This window comes from Panthera leo, chromosome F3 (assembly GCF_018350215.1).
Source record: "Panthera leo isolate Ple1 chromosome F3, P.leo_Ple1_pat1.1, whole genome shotgun sequence".
Taxonomy (NCBI): domain Eukaryota; kingdom Metazoa; phylum Chordata; class Mammalia; order Carnivora; family Felidae; genus Panthera; species Panthera leo.
In genome coordinates this window covers 38293769-38317340 of record NC_056696.1, presented here as the reverse complement: position 1 = coordinate 38317340, position 23572 = coordinate 38293769, and positions in this window count along the sequence as shown.

The window sequence follows — 23572 nt, the reverse complement described above, 5'->3', positions numbered from 1 at the left end:
ACTAAAATACACCAACAAATGATTGATGCAGAAGCACTGACTAGCAAGGGTTTAAATGTGCTGTAGGTGAAATGAACACTCAAGAGTCTGGACTAAAGATTCTGTGTTCTTTACTTTTACCATGTGTCATCTCTTTCTATCTCTCTTTAATTTTATTATTATTATTATTATTATTATTATTATTACTATTTAGTTTTGTTAGTACAAACATCTGTGAATTTGTTTTATTCTAATTTTACATGTTTCAAGTAATAAGGAAGTATGGCAAACCTGAGACTGAGCTTCAGGACTGGTTTCACAGGCCAGATTCATAAACAAAGGTGTAAAGATTTCAGGGGTCAAGAGTCTGTGTCTGACACACACCTCAGAGAACTCTGCTTCATCTTGTTCTTTCCATTCTCGAGAATAGTTCTTAGGAATACGTTGAGGCTATATTCTTTGAAATACGTGTTTTTACTCGACCTCACATCTAAGAAATACATTCAGTATTGTCAATAAAAAGCTTCTAAATACTTTTTGCTTTCTCACCGTTGTTTTAGATGAGAAGACTCTCACCTAGGAGCAATCGTTTTAAAATAATTCTGTGATTTTGTTATAATCATCCGTTGCTGAGGAGGTAATTAAACCCAAGGTACAGGAGTAGCATATCAACAATATAGAATGCCCTTTGACCTTTCGGGTTTTTGTTCTTTTTGTAAGCACTTTTATAATACATTTTGCATAGTAAAATCTTAACGTCTAAAGAATTGTGGTGCCAGTTCTTCAAGATGTAAGGTGAACAGGATTTGTTGTTAACAAGCTAGTGTACTAAAAGAGGCCTTAGCCCAGGGTGCCTGGATGACTCAGTTGGTTAAGCATCCGACTTCGGCTCTGGTCGTGATCTCACAGTTCGTGAGTTTGAGCCCCACATTGGGCTCTGTGCTAACAGATCAGAGCCTGGGGCCTGCTTCAGATTCTGTGTCTCCCTCTTCTCTGCCTCTCCCCTACTCATGCTCTGTCTCTCAAAAATGAATAAACGTTAAAAAAAATTATTTTTAAAAAGCCTTCCCCCAAGAAAGCTATGTCTTAATTTGAACTGGTGTATTCAGATGCCCACAGATCCACTATCATTTTCTTACAACATTTTCTTTCTTTTTTTTTTTTTAACATTTATTTATTTTTGAGACAGAGAGAGATAGAGCATGAATGGGGGAGGGGCAGAGAGAGAGGGAGACACAGAATCGGAAGCAGGCTCCAGGCTCTAAGCCATCAGCCCAGAGCCTGACCGGGGCTCGAACTCACGGACCGCGAGATCGTGACCTGAGCTGAAGTTGGACGCTCAACCGACTGAGCCACCCAGGCGCCCCTTCTTACAACATTTTCAATGCCACCAATTGCAATGTTTTCAAAGAGTCAGCAGGTTGTAACCAACCCTGCACTATTAGATTTTAAACGTTGTGAACAAAGTTTCAGTCTTTCTAAAAAAAATCATAATTTAAATTTTAAAAATTCAGAGAATGATGCTTTTCCCTGATTCCTGTTTAGATGAACAAAAGGAGTTTTAGGTGTACTGATGAAAGCCTAGGGGTGAAAGGAGTCTTAAGTGACAGGTTTTACCCGTGAAGGGGATTTCATGTGCAAGTTCCCCAGTGACTGTGGCAGCTGCACAGACAGCATTAGCCTGCTCCTCACCTCTACTCAGCTACTCACCCTGGAGCAGCTCGTGGTGGCCCAGTGAGTGGGAAGGAGCAGAAACACTAGGAAGGACTGAGAGGAGGGTGACCATGCCACCTGTCCCATTGCAGGCAGCCCGACTGAAAAACAACCAAGGTGGAGGAAAGGGAGAGGCTTTTTCTTCAAATGAGCTTGGAAACTTTCACTATTGTATGGGGTAGGGCATTATATTACTGGACGGAGAGTGATGTGAAAGGCCACAGAACTTGCTCTAAATTTTTTCCAAGAGGCAAGACATGTTCTAGCCCCACAGAAGAAGCTTGATGGGACAGGAGGAGATAAAAACGAGGTGCTTTTATGATTGCACTCCAAATGTCCTTTATGGTTGACATAACAGTTGCATAACATCTGTGGTCACACAGATATCAGTGGTGATAGTCTATCTAGTTAGAGCCCAGGACTGTCTGACCTCTGAGCCTTGCCTGATCCAGTGCAACCAACTGGAGGAAGTATGAATTAACATGGGACTAAAAGAAGTTAGAAAAGGGGATTTTCTGCTAGTTGAAATCCAGTCACTAAACGTTTCTGAGTATTTACATTTTGCTAGATCTTGTGATGGATATAAAGATGCTATTAAAAAGACCACTTCTGTTCCTAATTAAGCCTTTTAGTTTACTGTCCATAATGCATAGTTCAGATATTCACTGCTTTCGGATGCAATATCATTTTAAATTAAGGAGTATTGTAGAAAACATGGAAGTTTGGGTGAGAAGATGTCACTTTTCAATTAGGACTCAATTCAATTATGATTGTGACTCTTATTCCTGTCATTAACTAGCTCTGTCATCTAGCTTCTCAGAGCTCTGATTTTTTTTCAGCTGTAAAAAATAATATAGCTTATTCTATTTGCTCTACTTATTTCAAATGATTGAGTTGTAATAAAAATATTAAATATGTTTATAAATCAATGCAACTGTACATAATTTTATGAATATATGTGTATGTGTATGTCTTAGTCTGCTCAGGCTACCATAGCAAAATAGCATTGGTTAGGTGACTTAAACAACAGAAATTTACTTAAATGGTTCTGGAGGCTGGGAATCCCAAGAAGATTAAGGTGCAAGCTGATTTGGTTCCTGGGGAAAGTTCTCTTCATGGCTTGCAGACATTGGACTTCTTGCTCTGTCCTTACTTGGCCTTTTCCTCGCTGTCCTCCTCTGTCTTCTGAAGCCACTAATTACATCATAAGGCCCCCACTCTCATGACCTCATCTAACCCCAGTTACTTCCCAAAGGCCCCCCCATCTCCAAAGAGCATCACACTGGGGGCTAAGGCTTCAGTATATGAATTCTTAATATCCAATGTAAGAATTCCATATAGCAAATAAATATTCTCCGTCTCCAAATATTGCATTGGCGGTTAGGGCTTCAACATACGAAAGCATCTTATCTAATATGGGTGTTAAAGCAGAGACTTCCAGGATCTGAGAACACCATGAACAAATACACAAAAACATACAAGTGCAATATAGGCTCAAAGTGGATTGAATTTTCTGGTGTGAATCATTCTGGTTAAATAGTACAATGAAAACAAAGAGTGAAAGCATCGTGTTTCAAATTAAACAATTTATTTGAATTACTATTTTCTAAGCAGAACCCTCTGACTTATATTTGGGAAGAAGACAAATGCCAGTTTTGATTGGGAAGAGAGACTGGAAATAGTCTGAAGAAAACATAATTTATGGCAGTGGGAATGCGTAGATGGATATGCATATAAAACATGCACAGAAGTACAATATGTAGAACTTGCTGAACGATTGGGTGAGACTGAAAGAATAAATGATGATTCAAAGTTTCTAGACTTGCCGCTTTAGAGAAAAAATGCAGCATTCACTGAGGTAAAGACTAGACTAGATAGATTGGGGATTAGGAATGAGAAGTATATAAAATCTAGCAAGTTGGGATCTTTTGAATTTCAGATGCCAGTGTAATTTGGACAGTACTCAACAGGACTTAGATGTGTCTGTTGATAATAATATATTACACAATTCTTTAGCCTTCTGTGTTTTTTAATCAGTTGCCTTTCCAAATTTGCACATAGTGATTATAGAATGACCCTGTCCCAAATAATTAACAGGAGATTTCATAGGAATTAATAAGAATGTGATTTTTTTCCAAACAAAAGCAGAGTTTATGATTATTAATTCCCAGATACTTCTTTTCAACCAAGTCAGATGACCATTCATTTATTAGTGGACCTCATGTAGGCTCTAACTTATTTAAACAGTTGTTAATCTCTTTCTCTTTTCTAGAATATTTAGAGATATATTACATAAAATAATGTGTAAATCAAATATGGAATCTTCATATGTGTACAAAAATTAAACACTTCCTGAGATCATCAGCCTTCAGCATGAAAAAGTTATAATAAGGAACAAACACACAGCATAAATATGAAAATGCTTCTGTCTAAACTGGAGCTAAACAAGATTACTACTTTGGTTCTAGTTAAGAAGAAAAGTAATACAGGTTGTAATTGTCCCCCACCCTGTGCCCTGTCTCCCCCATAATCAAACAAAACAAAACAAAACAAAACAATACCAACATTTGTAATATGAGCATCTTACTGCCTTTCAACTTACTATTTTAAAGAGGCATTTTCTATACCTTTAAAAGAGAGTTTTAAATGTTTTAGGTTGTTTCCCATATGTTTTGACACTGCTTCATACTGACTTCAAAGAGATTCTCTTGCTGGAAAATTTAGGCACTTAAGCCTCAAAGGGAAAATTCCACAATAGCACTTCAGAAGAATTGAGGAGGAAATGTTTCACATATTCTTAGGGAAAGGAAAATAATTTGTTTGTATGTTTTTTATGGAATTTGAGGGCTCATAATAACTCAGTACCATTAACCTCTTTCTTTATCTCTATTAAAGAATACTTTGTTTTTTCCTTTTCTCTTTTCACTACATGTGAATACATGCAGCCCCCATTCACCATGGGACAGTAATTCTAGCATGTGGTATATATGGTCTTCAGCCACAAGTGCATGACGAATGTTACTCTCTGTGGATGTCGTTAAATTGTGTGTACATTTAAAATCATACAAGACAGTGAGACTGCCCTTGATTTTTAAAAGAATAATTCCTTTCAATTCATATTTACTGTTACCAAGAAAATTCATGAATCCTTAGCCAGAGTGTTCTTCAAGTTGGAGGGGCATATTAAAACAAAACTCAAGGATGCAAAAATGCTTAAATTAAGGTGACTTGAGCAAATGAATACCCTGAAATAAAGTTACATTGCATCACATTTTTTTAATGTGGGGATGCTATAAAAGACTCTTTAGTCTCCAGATTCCCATGTCAAGCATAAAACCACAGAAACCCCTATAAAAGTGTGGCATCACGCTGAATGAAATATTAACTCATTACCACAGGACTGCTCTTATTTAAGCATTGCTAAACAGGAGAAAGCAAATAGTTTTTTCTCTGTTCTACAGTTACTACCTCAGAGCAAAAGTAAAGTAAGAAAGACAAGAGAAGGAAAGCTGGGATGAACTTTCACACATAGGTGTGTATGAATCTGAGAAGGCTGGTGTGCAGAAATCTGCTGATGTACGAACTGGTCGTTGGGTTAAGCCAAAGAGATAAGTGCAAAGAAAAATTTGATCTGGAAATTTAAATTGAGCAAAGATAATTTTTATAAAATATATTTTCACTTCAAAACACTTATTTTCACCCCATTAAATGTATTGGTTAAAATTATTTATTTTCATTTTTAATTCCAAAGAGTGCTTAATATGAGCCCCTCTAGATAATTTCTTTTTGATAGTATATTAAAATATCATGAGCTGCACAAAACTTTTATTTATTTATTTATTTATATATATTGAAGTTTATTTATTTAGTTTGAGGCAGGGAGGGGCAGAGAGAGAAGGAGAGAGAAAATCCCAAGTAAGTTCAGTGCCCCAAGATGGGGCTTCATCTCAGAAACCATGAGATCATGACCTGAGCTGAAACAAAGAGTTGAATGCTTAATCAACCGAGCCACTCGGGTGCCCTTAGCACAAAACTTTTAATTCAAATGTTATTCACAATGTATTTTGCTCTGTAGTGTTTAAATTGTAAGTAATACAGAACTTCAACTATAATCTTTTGATTTTTTTAAACAATTTAGTGGTTTTTAGTATATTGATAGAATTGGACCATTCTCATGATCCAATTTTAGAATACTTTCATTATCTCCACAAGAAATCCTGTGCCTACTAATGGTTACTCCCCATTCTCCCAAACCCTACCGTTTGTAGCCTTTAGACAGTACCATTCGACTAGATCTTTCTACAGATTTGCCTGTTTTGGACATTTCATATGAATGGAATCATACAATAAATACGTAGTGTTTTGCAGTTGGCTTCTTTCACTTAGTATATTTTCAAGGTTCACTTGTGCTGTAGCATACATTAGTACTTCATTCCTGTTCCTCTCTATGTTCTCAAAAATTCAATTGTATGAATTTACCACATCATATATATCCATTTATCAGTGGATATACATTCAGTGGTTTCCACTTTTTGAGTGTCATAATAAGTAACATTGATAGGAATAGTCATGTGTATATTTTGTGTGGACATATTTTTCACTTCTCATAGATATATACCCATAACAGGAATTGGTAAGTCATATGGCCACTGTATAGTTAATATTTTGAGGACTGCCAAATTGTTTTCCAAAATGGCTGCACTACTTTAAATTCCCACCAGCAATGTATGAGAGTTCCGATTTCTTCACATCCTTGTCAACAGGATGTTGTTGTCTGTCTTTTTGATTAGAGTCATCCTATTCTGTGCTAAGTGGTATCTCAGTGAGACTTCAGTTCACATTTTTCTTAATGTCTATCTAATGACGTTCAGCAACTTTTTATGTGCTTTATTGTCCATTTACATATATTCTTTGGAGAAATATGTATTTAGATCCTTTGCCCATTTTTAGTTGAGTTATTGTTTGATTATTGAGTTGTAAGAATACTTTATATGTTCTAGATGCAAGTTCCTTAACAAATAGATGATTTGCACATATTTTCTCCCATTCTATGGATTGTTTTCTCACATTCTTGATGGTATAGTTTGCAGACAAAATTTTTTAACTTTGATGAAGCTCAACTTATTCTTTTCTTTGTCAGTTATGTTTTTTGGGTCATAGCTAAGAAAACATTTCCTAACCCAAGGTCACAATAATTTATTCCTGTGTGTTCTTCTAAGATTTGTAATCTCTTGATTTTACTTTAAAATCAAAGATGAAGTAAAAAAGGATCTTTGAAAGGAAAGGATGAGAAATCCTAAAAGTAAAGACAAGACATAGGAAAAGGAAGGAAAGAAAGACATTATAGGCCTTTTGAATGAAAGAAAAAAATTTTTTTTCACATGACTATTTTGAAACTGTTTAACTGATGGGACTTTCCATAGAACAACAACTAATTTGCTTTAAAAGGCTCAGGGAACTTTTAGAGAAGGGCTGTGCCTGGAGCTTTTTTCCTTATTGTTCTTCCTGCCAACCTTCTGAATCTGGGAGGGAGGCTGCTGGAACTACATCTAGTTCTGGCCCCTGGGGCTGGAGCTGAGGCTGGGGTAAGACCGGAGCTAGAGGGGATTCTGACACGGGCTGAATCTGAGGCTAGGCTGGAGCTAGTGCAGGGCGGGGCTGAATTTAGGGCTGGCCAAGCGGCTAAACTTCCCCAAGCATATGTCTCCTCCTCTAACTAATACAATTAGTTTCTTAAGGGTGCCATTACAAAGTACCACAAATTTGGTAGCTTATAATTACAGAAATTTATTCTTTCATAGTTCTGGAGTCTAGAAGTCTGAAATCAATGTATCATCCGGATTGCTTCCTTCTGGAGCTTTGCAAGAGAATCTCCCATGCCTCTCTCAGCTTCTGGCAGTAGCTGACATTCTTTGGCATTTCTTAGCTTGTAGGTAACTCCAATCTCTACCTCTGTCTTCACATGGTACCTTCCCTCTGAGTCTGTGCATATCTGTTTCCAAGTTTCCTACTTCTTATAAGCATTCATATCTTTAGGGCCCATCCTATTCCAGCATGACTTAATCTTAACTTCACTACATCTGCAAGGGTTACGTTTCCAAATAAGGCCAAATGTATAGGTTCCAACTGATGGTGAATATTGGAGGAATACTATTTGACCAAATATCTCTCTTTCACATGACTTTTGAGGCTCAGACTCTAAGTTCCAGCCCTCAGAAATATGACAGGTGCAGGAAAACAGCTAACCACAATAAGAAAATGCTAAGACAGCTTACAAACCCAATATATATCCTAAGCTGCATAGAAATCCCATTGAAATTTATTATCATATTATACCCTACGAAAGGAACTGGATTGTATCTTGCTTTGTTAGAGAAATACTTGAACACATTTTATGTTTCTGTTCCCAGTGCTGGCTTTCACTTTGAATGCTTTAAAAGTGTCTGACTTCACACCCTCTCTGAACAGAGCTACTGTGAGTTTTTAGATGCTACAGAGTGACCTACTTTAGATTATCAAAACTTGAGGTGTGAGAAAAAATTAAAATCAATTTTGGTAACTAAAAAGAGGAAGTAGAGGTAGAGAAGATCACAGAAAGCTGTTACTTGAACTATCATGCTGACAGTCTGTAGAAAGATCCAAAGAACCATCTGTTTATAAAGTCTCTAAACATGTTTTAACAGTCATATAGGCAGCCATAGATAATCACCATGGAAAAAGATTCTATCACACTAAAGATTCTATCTAAAGTAGTATACCAAATTATTTTTTAAAAGTTTCTTATGAACATAATATTTGAATACAACTTTGATGCATTATTATGCTCTATCATTTCCATCTCCTTTCGTGATTTGCTTTTGTGTGGTTCAATTCAGTTGTGTCTTCCATTAGAGCTTTTATTGGTCATGACAGCTATACTGTAGTAACAAACAACCTCAAGAATCTTAATAGCATAAAATAAACTTTTTTTTCTTATTCATGCAAAGTTGTATGCTGGTGGTTGTCTTCTTCATTCTAGGCTGCTATAACAAAATACTACGAGTTGGGTGGCTTATAAACCACTGAAATTTATTTCCTCCAGTTCCAGAGGCTGGGAAGTCTAAGATGGCTCTGGCATATTTTGTGTCTGGTGAGAGCCCTTTCCTCACTGATGGTCCATTGTCTTTTCTCTGTAATTTTACATAGGTCAAAAGAGGTGAGGGAGCTCTCTCGGGCATATTCTTGTCAGAGCAATAACCCCATTCGTGAGGACTCCATCCTAGTGTCTAAATCACCTCCCAAAGACCCCACTTAATACCACTTAATACCTTAGAGGTTAGGATTTCAACATCTGAATTTTGGGAGGACACAAATATTTAGACCATAGAATTGGGTATATTCTTTCATCTGGTGTAGTAGGTAGCTTTAAAGATAGTCTCCAGTGATTTCTGCCTCCTTATATTTATCCCCTCTGTATCTCCTTCAGTTGTCTCCTATTCTTCAGTATGGATTGAAATTATTGACTCATTTCAATGAGTAAAACACTGCGGATGTATAGAGTACCAAGTCCAAAATTAGGTTATAAATATACCATGTTTCTAATCTTGGGTGTTGTCTCTTTCACTTGGAACACTTATCCCTGAGGAAAGCCAAATGCCATGTTATAAGTGAACCCTACATAGAGGCCCACATGACAAAGGCTGTCAGGAAACATGAATGCACTTGGAAATAGGTCCTTCTCTACCAGTGTTGAGCCTTGAGAGTAAACTACAACCCCAGAGAACAGCCTAACAGCAGTCTCATGTGAAAACTTAAGCAAGGGGTACCCAGCCACGCTGTGCCTATGGGTTCTAACACATAGGAACTGCGACATAAAAATGTTTGTCTGAGGGTAATTTGTTATGCAGAAATAGATAAATAATATATCCAGCGCTTGAGGATCCTTTGAATTTCCATCTTGTGATACCACCATATCAATATGAGACTTCAAAATTACCCTGGCTTTGGAAAAGAGATCATAGAGAATCCACTCCTGAATTGACACACATCATTTCTCCTCAGAGTCTATTGTCTAGAACAAGTCATGTGAACTAAGTCTAACCTCAGGGGAGGCTTAGAGAAAAGGGAAGTGCATGTAATTCTCTGTGGACACGAATGTCTCTATCATGGTTACTCACATCATCCGTTCAGTAAGACATTCATTCAACAAACATTAAAAAACCTTTATGATGGTTAAAAAAAAAGAGAGAAAGAAAGAAGGAAGGGGACCTTTTCTCAACCCTATCACCTCATTAAGTTAAAATCCCCAGGTCTTTCCTTTATTGTAGTATTGCACCTCATAAAAGGAAAGTCCAGACATTCTGCCTCCATTTCCTCTATCCCCATTCACTGCATAATTCTATCTTATTCTGACTTATACCCCCAAATCTAGAGAATATAATTTTTGAGGATTTCCAATAATTTGTAAATTTAAAAAAAGGAAATCATTTGAAGTGCTTACATTTAATCTTTGTGGCTCTCAATGCAATATTTATACCAATCTTATTGATATTTATATTCTCTTTCAATTTCTGTGATATTTTATCATGCTACTCAGAGATTGGGATGTAGTGAGGGTGACAATTCTAAATGTAGCCTCACCTCCTGTTCTCCATTAATATGATTTTACTTATTTGATATAAGTAAACAAGAAAGAGTAAAGTTACTTAACATGTCTTTAAATCATATGAGTCATTTTACATTCCTGTCCACTCCTCTGCCAGATCCTAGGATAACTTTGAGAGATGGGAGAACTATTATTTCACCATACAATACCACAAGCTATAAATAATAAATTAGGCTCCTCCATTTTTCCTACTTTATCATATTTTCCAGTAATGTGGATAATGAAATGAGCTAACTTCATATTCTTAGAAAAAATGGAAAGAAATAACACATTGACTTAAGACAACTATTGAAAAAAAGTCCCTGTTATTTGTCATAAAGATGTGTATTAAATTTACATAAATACATTTTATTGTTTAACAAGAACAGGGCATTTCATTGGTATGTATTTTGTGTTTAACGTGTCTATTAAAAATCGGTTTGCAGAATGCAGTACAGCTTGTATAAGTCTGAGGAAAAGGTCTCTGAAGGAGCATTCAAGCATATCTTCCATAAAAATTGCTCTATCTCTATGCTGCTTTTTTTTTTTTAACTTGTTATTATTCCTTCTGTTCCCCTTCATATAGGAGCTACCAAACGTTCTGACTTTGGCCGTATCTTTCAACTCTCTCTTCCCTTAGTGATCACATCTGCTCCCACAGCTTCAAATGACACTGCTCTAGGTGTAACTGCCAAATGTGGATTGCTAGTTCTGACCTCACTCTCAAGCTCAGAGCCTGATTTCCAATGCCTGCTGGCTACTCTTCTGATACCTCCTACTCTGCACTTCAAAACAGAACTTAAATCTGCTTGTCCTCCTGGTTTTATGTTTCTGCTAATGGCATGATCCTTCTCCCAATTACTAGGTAAGAAACTCCAAGTCATCTGATTCTTTTTTCCCCCTACATCTAATAGCTACCCAGGTCCCACTAGTTTTGTCTCAGATGAAGCCTTCCCAGCCATGCCCTTGTTTCTTTGCCAGTGCCTTAGTTTATCTGTCTCCTATTGTATTACTTCTCATGGAGAAGACATTTAAAAAATACTTAATCTGAATCTTTTTTCATCTCTATCTCCAATTCATAGTACATACATATGTACATAGTACATACTGGACAATTTCAATCTTTGTACTCTCTTGTTCATGCCTATTCTTCTAGAAAAGATACTTTTACCTGGTTGGAGTAGTATAAAAGACTGTTCTACACCAGTGAGATGATAGAGATAGAGATAGATAGAGCTAGAGAGACAAAGAGGGAGAGATTGATTGATTTTGCCCATCTCCCAGTGGTCCAATGACGTGTGAAGATCTTGATGTGTTAATTGTCCCAGTGAGGCATATGAATGGGAACTGAAATAAGGAGAAAAATGACGCTGTTGCACAGAGCTACAGAGTGGACAATACCACTCGGTCACTGAATGGGAGTCACACCATTTCTTAGGAATTCCTATAATCTTCAAGAGCCAAGAGGTCTTCCACTAATGAGGCTTCCCCCATTTGTTTTTAGATTGTTAGCTAAATAAGCAGAAGCCACTAAGCTTTTCCTGAAGTGATTAATGTGCACTTCCCATGTTGAGAGAGAAGGTAGTGAGTTACTTCAGCAGCTACTTCAGCAGAGTTCCTCACCAATCCAGAAGTGAGCAAAGTAAGACACCTCAATGGAGTCTAGCAAGGCCTAGAGGCCTAGAGTGTAAATCCAGAAGCCTTGATTTTATTATAAGTCTCTCTTAATTCTGAATTCCATCTGGTATTAAGGTGTAACCTTGTAGTTTGAACGAAGCAGGACTTGTGGGAAGTAAAAAGGAACAGTTCTATATTCCCTCCACACACACTTTCCAGTGACTAGTGATTCAGGGGTTCTTTGCCCCTAAATGAAAACTCCGACAAGCTTATTACTTCTGTGATCATATCTAGGTAATAAGTGTTACGGTCAGTTTAAATAAAAGCTCATTATTAATTGTGTACAGTACCATTAATTGTGTCCAGATAACCATGGTTATCTGGCTAACCATAGATTCTCAGTCCTATTGGGATCAACCCAAGATCTGGGGGTAGGGAAGTAGGGAGGCAAGTAAATACGGTTCTGTCATAGGATGAACAGACTTCATCTGTTCCTGCAGGTACTTAAAGCTGATATTTTCTCTCCTGGGTGTCTTTATAAAGATTTTTAAAAAGATCTTTCTTTCACTTAGAACTGTCAGGTACCTCCCATGACACAGGTGATGCATTTTTCTCAATTAACCCTTGATTGTTTTCCAGTGATCCCTTCTAACAGACTTTCTTCTTTATAATCTTGTTTCTCTTCCATTCAGTCTAACAAGAAGAAAGAAAAATGGCTTTAGGGTCAACTCTCTTTCTGGAATAGCCTACATTTTGTCCTTGGGAAACACTCATGTATACTTTGCATAGACAGTCTCTTGGAGTTCCAGCCAAAACCACAAAAGTAGTGATTTCTTTTTACTCTTCTGTTGAAGCAACTGGCTGGCCCATCCCTGCTGGTTAATTTAGTTTTCCCAGGCTGGAATGAGATTGAGGTCTCAATTTCTCTCTAACTGCAGGATCATCTCTCTGAGTAGTTCCATTGTAGTTGGAGAATTGAATAAATATCTTGGATCGGGAAGGTTAGAGCACGGGAGTTCATGGATTAGTTCAGTTATAGAGAGAAAGAAACTTATGTGTGCATGCCTACATTGCAAATAGATGAAAAATAAGATAAAAACAGAGAGAGAGACAAACCATAGAGGATATTAAATACAGAGAACAAACTGAGGGTTGCTAGATGGGTGTTGGGTGGAGGGATGGGCCAAATGGGTGATGGGCATTAAGGAGGGCACTTGTTGGGATGAGCACTGGGTGTTAAATGTAAGTGATGAATCACTAAATTCTATTCCTGAAATCATTATTACACTATATGTTAACTAACTTGGATTTTAATTTAAAAAACCTAAAAACTTAATTAAAAAGTAAATAAAGTAAATTTTAAAAAACAAAAGAAAAAATTCTTTTTTTATATATAGTTTCAAGTTTTTATTTAAATTCCAGTTAGTTAACATATAGTGTAATATCAGTTTCAGGAGTATAGCAATTCTTTATTATATGTGGAGATGATTCTAAGTCCTAAGATGTTATCATATGACAAATGAATGCACCATTAGGAATTTGTAAACCTTAGCCTTTTAAAAAGTCACAAAGATCACATTTCTCTGGCATATGCCCAATAATATAAAAATGAATGAATAATGTGGAAGAAAATAATTTTTGATGTGTATTCAAAACTGTCCTGCTTGTTGTAGAGGATGTAAAACAATGATACAATCTAGTTTTCAACAACAAAAAAAGAAATTTTAAATTCCTTGCAATATGTTTTAAGGATCTTTGTTTCCTTTACTTATGTATCCCAAGGACCTATAAGAATGTCTGCTGAATAGTGAATGTTTGATAAGTATTTGCTGAATAAATGAATTGGTCAAAGTAAAGTATATCCACTGAACTTTATTTTCTGGGAATGGAGCCTTAGTAAAGTCATTTGAAAAAGACTTTTTTGAGCCAGTAATCTTTGCAGAAGAGCCAGCTCTCTTTCTCTTTGTCTCTGTCTTTGCTCTCTGGATTCTTATGTTCCTGAAAAACCAAAAGGCCAGGTTTTATGCTTCCTTTTTAGAACTTCCCTGGTCTGAGAAAGCCTGAGACAGACTGCCATAAGCACTGGTTCACACTTTCCCTCTGATGGTTATACTCTCATAATTCTTTACTCCACAGGTGTATTCTGTATATTCATTTCTGTCTGTCATTGAAAGTCCTGAGCATGATTTTACTGGGGAAAGGCTAAGAATCCATCATTCTGCATACTTTGGCCCTGGGGTCCAGGCTGATTTTTGCCTAGGGGAAGGATTTCTCAACCTAGGTTAAGTTCGTTCACTAAGACATTGCATTACTGTTTGCAGTCACAGCTTTATAGAAATAAGGGTGGGTTTTTGGTTGGTCATTGCCTCTGTGCATACATGTTTTCTGTTCCTTGTGAGAATCAGGAGTTGGTTAGCAAAGGACAGAATTCTGTGGTCCGTAGTTACCTGGTTAAAAGCCATCTTAATCTCACCTCTTTCACATCCGGTAAATAAATTTATGTTTTCTTCCTATCTGGCTCTTATTCTTCCTTCCTGGTGTATCCTTGCCTGCTTGCTCTCAAAACATATTTTCCATTGCAACTAATTTTTAGCCAAATGTCCTTGGAAATTTCTTTCTTTTACTTCAATTAAAAGTGGATGCCTCTCCCAATTGAGACATTCTGACTTGTGTGATACTTGCTGCTGTTCATTTTTTTTTTCCTCCTCAAATACCTAGTTAGCTAATTATCTTTGTATTCCCCACAGTGCATTAAAAGAGCTTAGCACATAAGGGATGCCTGGGTGGCTCAGTTGGTTAAGCATCCAACTCTTGGTTTTGGCAGGTCATGATCTCACTCTGTTTGAGCCCTATATCGGTCTCTGTGCTTACAGCATGAAGCCTGCTTGGGATTCTCTCTCTTTCTCTCTCTCTCTTCCTGCCTCTCTCCTGCTTGCTCATGTTCTCTGTCTCTAAATTTAAAAAATATATATATGTTTTTATAATATAATATAAAATATTATATTATAATATTATATATAACATTAATATTATATATAATATAAAATTTTATATAAAAATATAATATAAAAATAGTATAAATACATTTATGTTTTATTATATTTTATATTTTTATTTATATATATTATATATTATATATTATATATTATATATTATATATTATATTATATTTCATATACATATAAATATATTTAATATAAATATAAAATATAAAAATAATATATAATATATATAAAGAAATATATTTAAAGAAATAAATATATATAAAGAAATATATTTAAAGAAAAAAATTTTTTAAAGCTTAGCATATAATAGATCTTTAAAAAATGTTTATGAATGAATGAATTCAGATGGAAAATGTTAGAATTTGTAATTCGTTTCTGCTGGAAACTCTGTAGAATTAGATGACATAAATTTTACTTGTTTCTGGAAAGTTATTCCATCCCAGATTCTTGTCTTTATATTCTATTTATGGACAGCTCCTTTAGGGATTATACTTAATTGTATACACTTTAGTACAGTTCTGAAGCCTTTCATGTTCTTAATGTTTTCTTCTTTCACCATAAGCTCAGAAGGGCGGGGACCTTTTAAAGTTTTTGTATAGTCCTTATGGCTCTGGCACAGTACTGGGCTCATTCAAGTTGCTATTGAATTCATATAGGTTAGTTGAATGAACATTTTATGTAAGATTCTCAGCAAGGTGATGTTGTTATCGTATTGATATTATAATACATACTATAAATATTGAATATGTAAGATCATAAAATTTTGAACATATTTTTTAATTGGACTATGTAGAGATTTAATGCTCTGCAAATAATATGGTAAAGTTTATTTATTAAAACTGACGTATTCACTTTAAGTTTGGACTCCTTGTAACTGAGACATCTGAGTAAAAATTGAAGTGTTTACTTATTCAAATTAAGATAATATTGAAAACATACTAAGTGGTTACTTCAATTGTCCTTTCACTACTCAGCATAGGTATTTAAGAGCATGACTTATTCATTTCAAAATTTCTGAGTAGCTGGCTTTTATTTAAATAGCACAAAATTAGAAACTTTAAAATCAGTACAGAGAAGCATTTTTATATTCAGAATTTTAATGCCAACTATACTAATGTATTAACCAAAGCCAATGGCATCTTTTGTTTTTACTATAAATAATTTGTTCATTTTTCAACAAGGAAAAATGTATCCGATGATGTAAACTATCTAATCACATTGCATTTTAATGAAAAATGTTATACTTCTTATTTTTCTTGTTTCATAAATTATAGAAATAATAATTTAGGAAAGTTTCTATAAAAAATATTTGTAGATTATACAGCAGTCCATTATGCATATGAATTCACTTTTAGCTTGAAAGAAATCGAGTCACTTACCTAATACACATGTATATAGGGAAAGTGATGCAGAGAGAGAAATAGATGTCTAGGAGTAGCATGTAATAAAATTTACAAATAAAATGTAGCATATTGTTACCTGAAATTTAGCCTCATTCAGCTAGAAACTATTTTGTAGGAAGACCTTGGTGTTAACGTGTGAATGACTAAAAATCTGTCACCTATACTCGTGTAGAAACAGAAGGAAAAGTTGGAAGAACAAAAGAACTTTTAACATCAGTTTTCTCATCTGTTAATGACAATTAAGGTTGTCCTGAGGAATAATAGTGTAGTAGATGTAAAGTGCTTAATACTTGGCATATAGTGAGAGTTCAGTAAGTTTTAACCATTTTTTCTATGTCCCATTTCTTTGTCCCATTCTGATTCTATCAGTCACAAGTGTTACAAATCAATGTAGATTTGCTTTTCATTACGTGTAAAGTGTATACAACAGAAATTTTTCGTACATTGTCACACTAGCATCCCATGAAAAACCAATGAGATATTCAGGGAATTGTAATTTATACACCTGTTTTATTTTTTGTTTTTAAGTGAATATTTAGTTATTTTCTTAGGTCATGAGGTAATAAGTGGCAGACCTATGACTAAAATCTTGATTTTTCTGATTTGTCATTTAATATTATTTCCACTATGTTGTATGTTATATATTACTTTTGATGACTGAAACATTAAGTCATTAAGGTTAAATTCTTATATTTATACTGGAGAATTTATTTTAAGGTAATGTTATAACTAATCATCTTTAAATTGATGAAAACACAGGTATATTGCTTCTGAATTTACTCATCATAGAATAATAATGCCAAATGAATGCTTAAATGAATGTCACATAAAAAAAGAAGAAAATAAAGAACATTCTAGCTGTCACATTACTGACTTGCATTTTGATTTGAAGCAAATCATTTTAGCTTTCACCTGACTTAGATAAAAATTGAAAACAGTGTTATGTTATCTACTATTACCTCACTGGCTTAGAGTAATATTCAACAAATTTGTATTTTAGATTTTCACGTAGACTTTTGGGGGAACAAGTGTTTTGTGAAGCTTTTTTTATATAAGTAGTAACTAATTATTTTACAATAATTTACACCCACTTTTTGAAAAATATTTTGGCAGGAATCATCAAACTAAAAGTTAAAATTGGTCATGTTTGCCAGAATCAGATAAAGGTTTTTATTCTTTTGGATTCCATCTATTCTTCCTTCCAAAATATCACTAATATTTCAGTCTTTTGATCTCTGTTATTCAGGCTGTGAAATGTGGGTTGGGAGGTGGGATAAGAAGTGAGAGGGAGGATAAAGGAAAAGGATGAACAATTTTAACCTCTAGGCATCCAACACAGTGTTTATTTGTGAGCTGGGTTTGCAGACTTATGGATACTAGGCAGCTAGTATATAGCACTAGAATCAGTCTCACTATGAAATGCTGAAAATAGGGATTGTACAAAACAAATATACCCAAAGGGCAGAAAATATTTCACATTTGTTCCAAAGGACTATAGCTCCACTGGGGATTTATTAAAGACTTTAAACACAAATATTTCTATTTAAACTTCCTGGAGCCACAAATATAGGTTGTCAGAAGATTTTGACTCCACTTTGGGAAACATGAAGCTTTAAAAACTGAGAATTGCTTTTGTTCTTTTAACATATTTTTAAAAATATTACCAAAAAGATGTATTTTAAAGTAGATGCTCATGGATTGTTAATAAAGGGGAAAAGTATAAGAGATAGTTAATTTGGTTTACTAGACTTCACCTAAAGAAGCCAATTAAGGAGGCCTAAAGATTTTAATTTTGTGGTTAACTCTAAGATATTACAGAATATTTTAAATAATCATCAATCTTCTGTTGTTTCACATTGAGTCATCTGACTTAGAAATGGGTAGGTGGGAAGAAGCTCTTTTTGCTACACTTTTGATCTTAGAACATAGAGTAGAGAAAAGACCTAAGTCAGGCAAGAGACAAACCTCTCTGTGTAGGAGGGACTCAGTCCCCTGAAAAGAGACTAAACACTTACTCAGACTGAAGAACTTGTGAAACTAAGCTTACTTCCATTTTCACAGGCATGCAGGTGATTCCCAAATGTAGCTGGAAGGATGTCTTGCCTTGAGCATCATACCCACTCTTTTGAGATGCTTGAATTTTCTCTAATATATAAACTTAATTTTACAAACTCATATGAAGCTATAAGGTTAATTTCTCTAGGAGAGGGAATATAATGATTTGATAAATAACTGGGACCAAGTTATGCCGTTAATCAACCAGCATATATTTATTGACACCTACTTTATGCCATGTTCTTGGTGACATGTGAAATTGAAGCTCAAGAGTGACATGGATATTCTCTGCTGTGTTACTGGAATTCTCCAAGCTGAGCTGATTATTTCCTTCTTTGGGCAATAGCTATGATATCACACACTTCTATAACCTGCAAGGACACTGCTTTTATTATCATCTGTTTCCCCCAGTGGATTATATGCTCTACACAAAGAGCTGAAACTGTTTAGGTTTTACTCATATTGGTAATGCCAGAATAACTCGGAATCTTGGCACGTCATTGACATTTAATTTATGTTTGTTGAATAAATTAATAAGACTGAGTAAGATACTAATGCTACTTTTATGACATTTGACAGCTAAGAAAAGAAATAAGACATGGGCACAGAACAGATTTACCAGGTGATTAGTTGCTTTAAATTTATAGTGTCAGAGAGAAGACACAAAAAATGAGATTGAGAACTCCCCAAAGACTTTGAGTTTTCTGTCCTGATTTAACTGTGAAATTTCTGTATTCAGGTTTGAAAACAGCTAGCTATCCATTACATGCCATCACACGTCCAGTAGCCGTTACCATCTATTACTTACTTATTTACTATAAGTTGACCTGAGTTTAACTGATTGATTTGGAGAACTTCAAAGCAGCAGTATGTAACAGAAATCTTTACCTATTTTTTATTGTTCTGTAGGTTTATCCTACATCTAGTTTTAAAATTAGAAAAAGTCAGTTCCATTGGAAATTCCTGGTTTCTCTGGAAGACGTGGTTGTTGACTTAAATTTCTAAAGTTAGCATGAATCAAAGATTAACAAGTCAGTTCAATCCTGGCTCTGCAATTTAATAGGTGTGAGATCTTAAGCTACACACTTAATCTCTTTGAACCTCAGTTACTCATGTATAAAGTGGTGATAATAATGCCTACCCCGTTTATCTCTTGGGACTATTATACGTAAGGAAATTCTTTGCACACCATGAGATACTATATAAATGCAAGGGACTCTTGCTATTATTATGATCATGATTTGATCGCACAACTATAGATTTGAAGGGCCTATCCACGTAATTAAAGTGTCTTGCCTCAGGAACAGCTCTACATGTTCCCATCTGTGAGGCAGCATCTGATAAGTCCTTAAACTGATCAGACAAAGTATATACATTGATGGTCCCTGAAGAATTACTGGAACATTAATTTGCTTGTCTGGAAACATCTGGATTCTCTAAAATTAGATCCTGATGAAAGATTTCTGAAGTGTTGCCAGATTTCTGTGTAGATAATTTTATTTAGTTTGACAAACGTGAATTGAATGCCTATTATAGGCCAGGCATTGTTCCAGGCAATGGAGACTCGCTAGGTGAGCCTGGTTCCTGTCTTCAGAGAGCTCACAGTTTATGGTCAGAGACATGTACATAATTAGATGTTTCGTAGAATATGAAATGGATTTATGTGCATAAATTATAGTCGTACTCCAGGAGGTGGGCTATGTGAGATCAGAGACTTTCCTGATGGAAGGAATGCTTGAATTGAATGTTAAAAGCTAAGTAGGAGTAGACAAAATGAGTGCATGAGTTGGGGAGGGGGATAATTCCAAGCAAAGAGGGGAGCATATACAAAGAAACTGAAGCTAGGAATAATATGCGGTCATTCAATGTTGCTGGAGAAGAAACCCCAATGAAAGATGGAGAGGAAGGTAAAACTAGAGAAGACTGGAGAATAGAATCCATGGAGGGCTCTTGGGTCATGTTCTTGATTCTGTGGCAAATAGAAATCACAGAAGGTGTGAAACAGGGGAGTAACATTGTGAGATATGGATTTTAAATAAAATATTCCAGGTATTATATTGATTGAAGTACATTAAGACTGGATACAGGAACATTGACCAAGGAGTTTGTGTAGAAAATCACAGAGATTAACCAAGGAAACAGTAAATAAGATAGGCAACAATAACTGTGAGAAATACATACACAGAACTCGACAATGCTTTAATGTGACATTAAGAGGTAGAAAGATGTCAAGACAGATTAACCAGGCATAGTAGTGGTATAATAGATATGAATCTCAGTCTGTGAAATCACAAGCACTGAATTATAACTTTATTTTTATAAATTAAGTTCTGACTTCAGTCCCCAGTTCCATTAGACTGTTGGAGGAACAAAATGCCTCAGCTCCATAATCCCATTCCTTCTTCAGATCCATCTATTTAGGATCGTGCTATAGTTTTGAGATCTTATTTAGTATCAAGGAGTTGGGGATAACCCATTTGGTTGTTGGTCATCAGGCCACACAGGTAGCTGCTGCATCCCACATCATTTTGGCCTATATGCCTGGTTCATCAGCAGAATTTTGGAGAGAGGGCTTATTCTCCACTTAGAAGCAACGTGAAGGCATTTTCTCTTTTTTGATGTACTATTCTAGGTAATAGGAGATGAGATGCCTTCTGGCATCAAGACCAGCTCTCTTGGGGGTGGGAAAATGGGAAAAATGGGTGAAGGCGAGTATGAGATAAAGGTTTCCAGTTGTGGAATGAATAAGTCATGGGAATGAAAGGCCCAGCATAAGGAAGATAGTAAATGATATTGTAATCATACAATACAATCATACAATAGTATGGTGACAGATGGTTGCTACACTTGTGGTGAGCTAATGTGTATAGTTGTCAAATCACTATGTTGTACACCTGAAAGTAGTGTAACATTGCGTGTTAACTATACTCAAATAAAAAAGCTTTTTAAATAAAATTAAATCTAAAAATGAAATAAAATAAACTGGTACATTCAAAAAAGAAAAGACCAACTCTTTCATCAATTTCCTTTTTCTCTTAATCTGAAGAAAGAGCATTCTCTAAGGAAAAGCTTTTTCTTTTCTGGTTTTTCTGTCTTCATGTTTGTGTCCCAACTTTCCTTTCCTGGGGTTTAGTGCAAGGAAAATTGATCAAGGCAATCCCTTATTCAGTATTCATATCTTATCATATATCTATTTGCTTTTATTTTTACTGTCTGGCTCTCCCTCCCCATGAAAGAGGATTTTTTCTCCTTGCTGTTTTATCTTTAGCATCCAGCATCAGCAATGCTCTGGCATATAACAGGAACATACCCACACACAAATTTCTTGATTGAATAAATGAATATAAGGGTATATTAGGAGCTGACAGGACTTTCCTAACATATTTTAGGGGGAAAAGATGCTGCCGTTTTAGACTTCTCTCAGGAGTTCCATATATTGAAGGAATAAATGAGTGAATTAAATTTTTTAAAAAAAGAACAAAGCTATGGCAGCTATTTTTGTTTTCTGTTTTCTACCACATCCCTCCGCTGAGTCATTGAGCACAGAGCTGACTACATACTGAATGGGAATAAAAGAAAGGGAAGAAAAAAGTGAAGGAAGCATGAAATAATTAAAATATTAAATAACCTAGCCATACTAGTTCTTTCAAATTATCATCCACTACCAGTCAAAATACTACTCAGTAGATACCTACATAAAATATTTCTATTAAAATATATGGTTGGTTCAAAAAACATATAAAAGATGGAATGGTGGGGGGAGATGGAATTGGGGAGGGTGGGAAGAGAGACTCTCTTAGAGACTTGCAAATTTATCCATACTTAACCAGACTGTATGGAGGAATGTAATTTCTTTATTTTTTCTATGGCCAATTAGAACTTACTCTTAGTTCCCCTGAAACCCCCAGTCCCTTACATCTTGCTAGAATACACACCAGGTCTAGGATTCTGTAGCTACATTTTAATAACAGTAATCCATAGCTTTCTCAAGTAGCCTCAGGCCTTGGAAAGATGGTATAGGCTTGAATCTGAAGCCACCCTCTGAGTTAAGCAACTGGCCTCACAGCCCAGGGCACTGAGCCAGGAGCCCTGAGCCAAGCATGCAACATTCCATCTGCTGTACTAACCAAAGGTAAATGACCCTCAAACCCCAAGGGAGTCATTCAGATTCAAGAAGGAGATCTCACCTTTTACAGGAAAGACAGGGTTGAGAGATGCTTTACTTAAGTGACTAAAGAATGAAGAAAAAAACCCTGAGATCTAGTTAACTAAATGTATTGAGGTCATTTCCACCATACATTGATGGAGCTCAGAAACAGAAAGTGTCAGGAGGGCTATAATTAGGAGATTGAGTTAAAAATTTAACAGCACTCCAGATTTCAACTACACCTATCATCATTTTCCCAGCAATAAAGTTCTTCCTCCTCCTTGCAGTTTCTGAGGCCTACAGTCATCCTTCTCCTTTTCAGTATTTGAGAGAAATATGTGAAGAAAAATAATAAAGGAAAGAAAGGTGACGTTTTAAAGATATTTGGGATGATCCAGAGAGTTCCTGGGAGAGAGTGTTCTGTCTCTGTCTTTTTTTCACTATGATTTATTATTGACCTTTCTGACTGAAGAGTGTGAAGCCATCTAGCCATTATGTGCGTGGTCCTCCGTGTGTGGACTGAGAGTTGCCACCTGCCCCTTCTGAGCTCCTGTAAATGGAAAGCAGACTTAGTACAACTTCTGTGCAGTCAGGCTACTTTACCATGATGCGCAATAGTTATCCCTGAAGATTTGATGCTTAAATTTTTACCCCCTCTGCATCTTTTTTTTTCAGATAGACCTTATTTTTTAGAGAAGTTGTAGGTTCACAGCAATATTGAGCAGAAAGTACGGAGTTTCCTTATGCTCCCTGACCTCGCATATACAGCTTTTCCCATTATCAACACCCCACACTAGAGTGGTACATTTATTATAATCAATGAACCTGCACTGACACATTATAATCACCCAAAGTTCACAGTTCATTCTGGATTAGGTTTCACTCTGGGTATTGTACATCCTATGGCTTGGAAAGTGTATAATGATATATAGCCACTATTATTGTATTGTGCCGAGTAGTTTTACTGTCCTAAAAACCCTGTGTGCTCCACCTGTTCATCTCGACTCTCCTCAACCCCAAGAACCACTGA